We start from the raw sequence: 6,308 nt of genomic DNA, 5'->3' as shown, positions 1-6,308 counted from the left end.
ACCCTAGACGCCACATGGAAGAGCAGCTGTCCGTCATCACGCAGGAGCTGCTGAAGCCACAGCAGTGGCTGTATGTGCTCCGTCAAGTCCTTCTCCCAGGCCTGTACCATGGCCTAGCCCTGAACCGCACCCGCATCCGTGTGCTCAAGGCCAAGGACAACTGCTTTCGGGCTGCGGTAAGGAGATCGTTTCGCCTCCCAGCAGACACTCCCCTGGGCTACATCCACGAACCCACAGCCCAGGGGGGCCTCGGGATTCCATCTGCCCACTGGATGGGTCCGACCCTGAGGCAGGGCAGACTGCTTGCCTTGTTGCAGCTCGAGCCCTCCACGACTGACGCAGACCTGGGGCAGGCAAATCACGAAGTGGCGGCGCTGGAGTGGCACCTCACGTGGGAGGGTCACCTGTTGCAGTTGGCTGCGGAAGTCGGAGAGATTTGGGCAGTGCTCCTGCACGTCACCTTTCGTCGTCTGCCAGAACACCAGGCCAGCATAGCTGGTTAGAAGACCAGTCGCTTCCTGTCGGGTCGTGACTATGTGGATTAACGCACTGCCGACCAAAGCGCGCAGAAGTCGCAGCCGTGACAGGGAGAAGAAGTGCCGAGCGAGGTGCAACGCCGTGGAGACCGCGAATCAAGTCGTCCAGGGCTGCGGACTCACCAGTAGAGCCCGCGTGCGGCGTCACGAGGCAGTGGTGAAGTACGTCGCTCGCGGGCTGGCTCAGCGCGGGTTCGACGTCTCCGTAGAGCCACTTCTCCGAACACCAGACGGAGTCCGTAAGCCCGACATCGTAGCGGCAAAGGACGGCGTGGCGCACGTCATAGACGCGCAGACCGTCGGCGACCAGCTCGACACTCACTGGTGTCACCGGCAGAAGGTGGCGAAATATTATGTCCCGTCGGTACGGCGCGCTGTCAGCGCTCTCCGGCCGACAGCCAGCAGCATGGAGTTCGCTACAGTGACGCTGAACTGGAGGGGGACATGGACATCAACATCTGCCCGCCAGATCCTCCAGCTTGGCTTCTGCAGGCGGGAGCTTAGCGTTATAATCACACGGGTGCTCGGGGGAACCGCATGGATCTTCGGCCTATTTGAAAAGGTGACAGCCCGGAGGCCGATGTTCAGGGAGGTCGTGGGCTAGAGAGCCGGTTTGTTTTAGGTTAGTTTGCCCTGACAACTGGGGCTTCAAGAGTTCAGGTGTAATACCGTCCTTTATTCTTGTTGTACTTTTGGCATCCGCATTGCGTATAGCTATAAGGTATTTGGGGTTACACCGACAGCGGTAACTGGCGCCCCTTGTAAGCGCCCCTTGGGGGGTACTGGCGCACTATATTTAAGATTTACCTTGTGTTATTCACATGTACTAAATTGTGAATAAAGACGGCTTTTGTAGCAAATGCCTCGTCACCAGAAGAAACACACCAGCAAACTCGAGGAGCAACTGGCAGGAGTAACTATGGCTCTCTTAAGGTAGCAAATGCCTCATCACAAGGCGAAAGACATCAGCAAACTGGAGGAGCAACTGGGAGGAGAAACCACGAGAGTCTTAAGATAGCCAAATACACTCCTGGAAATTGAAATAAGAACACCGTGAATTCATTGTCCCAGGAAGGGGAAACTTTATTGACACATTCCTGGGGTCAGATACATCACATGATCACACTGACAGAACCACAGGCACATAGACACAGGCAACAGAGCATGCACAATGTCGGCACTAGTACAGTGTATATCCACCTTTCGCAGCAATGCAGGCTGCTATTCTCCCATGGAGACGATCGTAGAGATGCTGGATGTAGTCCTGTGGAACGGCTTGCCATGCCATTTCCACCTGGCGCCTCAGTTGGACCAGCGTTCGTGCTGGACGTGCAGACCGCGTGAGACGACGCTTCATCCAGTCCCAAACATGCTCAATGGGGGACATATCCGGAGATCTTGCTGGCCAGGGTAGTTGACTTACACCTTCTAGAGCACGTTGGGTGGCGCGGGATACATGCGGACGTGCATTGTCCTGTTGGAACAGCAAGTTCCCTTGCCGGTCTAGGAATGGTAGAACGATGGGTTCGATGACGGTTTGGATGTACCGTGCACTATTCAGTGTCCCCTCGACGATCACCAGTGGTGTACGGCCAGTGTAGGAGATAGCTCCCCACACCATGATGCCGGGTGTTGGCCCTGTGTGCCTCAGTCGTATGCAGTCCTGATTGTGGCGCTCACCTGCACGGCGCCAAACACGCATACGACCATCATTGGCACCAAGGCAGAAGCGACTCTCATCGCTGAAGACGACACGTCTCCATTCGTCCCTCCATTCACGCCTGTCGCGACACCACTGGAGGCGGGCTGCACGATGTTGGGGCGTGAGCGGAAGACGGCCTAACGGTGTGCGGGACCGTAGCCCAGCTTCATGGAGACGGTTGCGAATGGTCCTCGCTGATACCCCAGGAGCAACAGTGTCCCTAATTTGCTGGGAAGTGGCGGTGCGGTCCCCTACGGCACTGCTTAGGATCCTACGGTCTTGGTGTGCATCCGTGCATCGCTGCGGTCCGGTCCCAGGTCGACGGGCACGTGCACCTTCCGCCGACCACTGGCGACAACATCGATGTACTGTGAAGACCTCACGCCCCACGTGTTGAGCAATTCGGCGGTACGTCCACCCGGCCTCCCGCATGCCCACTATACGCCCTCGCTCAAAGTCCGTCAACTGCACATACGGTTCACGTCCACGCTGTCGCGGCATGCTACCAGTGTTAAAGACTGCGATGGAGCTCCGTATGCCACGGCAAACTGGCTGACACTGACGGCGGCGGTGCACAAATGCTGCGCAGCTAGCGCCATTCGACGGCCAACACCGCGGTTCCTGGTGTGTCCGCTGTGCCGTGCGTGTGATCATTGCTTGTACAGCCCTCTCGCAGTGTCCGGAGCAAGTATGGTGGGTCTGACACACCGGTGTCAATGTGTTCTTTTTTCCATTTCCAGGAGTGTAGTTGTGTATCGTTTCTGGCGGACTGGCCACAGTAAGCATGAAAATGTGTAGGTGGCCAAAAACGGTGGGCAACTGGCAGTAGTAACTATGACTCTCTCTTAAGGTAGCAATGCCTCGTCACCAGGAGGAACATATCAGCAAACTCGAGGAGCAACTGACAGGAGTTACTATGAGGTTCTTAAGGTAGCCAAGTAGTAGTTTATCGTTGCTGGCGGACTTTTGTATTGGTTTGAGAATGATGTTACCAAGTATGATGATACTGAGGTGTAGAGAGTCGGGTTATTCTTGTACTTAAATGTTTTGTTTCAGGACTAACTGGGAAAGAAAGCAACATAATGGCAGAGTCAGGGTCGCGAGGTGTGTCGGAACCAGAAGCGGTATGGATTTCGTTGGAAAAAGAAGCACAACTGACAGCAGACAATACGCAGTTGAGAAATGAATTAACATCTAGAAAGTGAACGGGAAACCGCATCTGATCAGTCGTCGTTGCCTAGGGTGCAGGAGATTGATCCAGATGCCGCGAGTTTGATAATTCTGTTTTCTGGCAAGGCATCTGAGGACGTGCGTTCGTTTGTGGAGGACTTGGAGACTTCAGCGGTGATGAATGTTGTTATATATATATCCAAGATTAGATTAACGGATGAAGCTAAGACACATGTAAGGTGTTCTGAGGCCTTAAGGAAGGTGGGATAGTTTAAGCAGTTGATGGAGGGGATTTTACAGAGGTACAAGAAACAGAATAGCGCTCGGTACTCCAGGGAGAGGTTGAGTACAATGATGAAGAGGCAGGGGGAGACGGTAGAGAAATTTGTGGACGGGATAAGAGGAATTAACGAGTATACTTACGAGTTGCGTCAGAGCGATGAGGCGAATGGTGTTCTGTTTCAGGAAGCTGAGCAAAGGGCACTTCATATATTTTTGATAGGGTTACCGGCGCATATGTCACGGAAAGTGCATGAAGGGACTCCGAAAGGTTTGTATTCGGCCATGCAGGTGGCAATTCAATGTGGGGGAATAGAGGTGCAACAGGGGTGCGCGAGATGCAAACAGTGTTTACAGCGGGTTTGAAATGTTTTAAGTGTGATCGCACGGGACATGTGCAGAGGCAATGTACCCAGTCACCGAGGAATAAAGGAAGGGGTGGAAATCGGCAGCGGGGAGGATGGAGAAGTGGAGAGATGAGAGGTGGACAAGCGTTAAACGGCAGAGGGGGGCCCAAGACCCAACTAAGGGAGCTCCCGTTTAATTTCAATGCTATTAATACGTATGCAGAGGTGGAGTGTTCAGTGGTAGGATCCATAGGAACTAAAGAGTTTGAGATTTTGTTGGACACAGGGGCGCAAGAGTCAGTGGCTACTAGGAATATAATGGGACGAAGGAAGCTAGACCCACCACGTTATAGTTTGCGTGGATTTGGGGACAAGGAAGTCATGCCTTTGGGGTCGGTGACAGTTGATTTTCGAATAGAGAAAGTCCGATTTGATGCATGCATGGAGGTAGTACCATGGGTAAGCGAGGGCTACGACATGATCCTAGGTGTAGATTTGTTGCATCAACATCACGCCAAAATTCACCTTGGACAACGATCTGTACAACTTGGTAGAATGTTATTTCAGTAGGGGAAACTGTTGTCAATGCAGAGCTATCGCGAGGGGCGTTCAACGTAATGAACAAACCAACTGAACCGCGTACATTAGCATTAAGGATCAATTCGCATGAGTGTGTGTCTAGTGGCACCGGAAGTCGTTTTGGGTAAGTGTGGAGTCAAAATCTATCTGTGGGTACAGTATGTGTTATTGAACCATTGGAGGATAATGAAGTTTTGGGTCCATTGGGTTGTTTTGTGAAACGTAGAGTACAGGAGGGGAACGACGGGCGAGTAGTTATACATCTACATCCATACTCCGCAAGCCACCTGACGGTGTGTGGCGGAGGGTACCCTGAGTACCTCTATCGGTTCTCCCTTCTATTCCAGTCTCGTATTGTTCGTGGAAAGAAGGATTGTCGGTATGCTTCTGTGTGGGCTCTAATCTCTCTGATTTTATCCTCATGGTCTCTTCGCGAGATATACGTAGGAGGGAGCAATATACTGCTTGACTCTTCGGTGAAGGTATGTTCTCGAAACTTTAACAAAAGCCCATATCGAGCTACTGAGCATCTCTCCTGCAGAGTCTTCCACTGGAGTTTATCTATCATCTCCGTAACGCTTTCGCGATTACTAAATGATCCTGTAACGAAGCGCGCTGCTCTCCGTTGGATCTTCTCTATCTCTTCTATCAACCCTATCTGGTACGGATCCCACACTGCTGAGCAGTATTCAAGCAGTCGGCGAACAAGTGTACTGTAACCTACTTCCTTTGTTTTTAGCGCTGTAACGCGAATTTGAGGAAAGCAGTTTTAGTAGCTAATTTGGATGTGCCAGATGATGAAGACTGGTGTTCGAGAGGTAGGAGAATCGTTCAGCCACTAACTGCCGATAGAACTACATTGCGTGACAAAATTAGGCATTTGAAAGGAGGAGAAAGAGAGCATATGGAAGAATTATTGTGGGAATTTAAGGAGTTATTTTTTCCACAAGGGGCGTTACCAGCAACTCCATTAGTTCAACATAGGATACCAACAGGGAAAGAAGCACCAGTTTACCAAAAACCATACAGAATACCGAGGTATTTGCAGCCGATTGTTGAGGATTTCATTGATCAGCAGCTTGCGGACGGTATTATAGAGAATAGTAATAGTTGCTGTAGAGCAGGCATTGTTGTTGTGCCTAAAAAATCTATGGATGGAACTAAGAAGGTTCTGTTGTGACAGACAATAATAAGACAGTAACGGACACATACCCCGTTCCAAACATACCAGAGACTTTGGATCACTTAGGGTAATGGCAGTATTTTTCTACGATGGATTTGACAAGTGGTTATCATCTGTTAGAGGTGGCTCCAGGGGATCGTCCAAAAACTGCTTTCTCTACTCCTGGAGGTCATTACCAGTACATTAGAATGCCATTCGGTTTGAAAAACGCTCCGGCAACTTTTCAGAGGTTTCCAGACAGTGTGTGAGGGGTTTGAAACCACGGCAGTGTCTGGTCTATTTGGATGATATTGTAGTCTTTTCAAGTAGTGTGGAGCAACATAGGCAGTGGTTAAGGGAAGTCTTTATGAGGTTAAGAGCAGCTCGTTTGACGTTGAGCCTGGAGAAGTGTCATTTTGCATTAGAAGAAGTAAAATATTTGGGTCATATTATCAGTAAGGACGGAGTGCGAACAGATCCGAGGTTGGTACAGGCTGTAAGGGATTTTCGGGAACGGAAGTCAGTTAAGGAAG

This window comes from Schistocerca cancellata, chromosome 4 (assembly GCF_023864275.1).
Source record: "Schistocerca cancellata isolate TAMUIC-IGC-003103 chromosome 4, iqSchCanc2.1, whole genome shotgun sequence".
NCBI classification, from domain to species: domain Eukaryota; kingdom Metazoa; phylum Arthropoda; class Insecta; order Orthoptera; family Acrididae; genus Schistocerca; species Schistocerca cancellata.
This window is presented reverse-complemented; position numbering follows the sequence as displayed.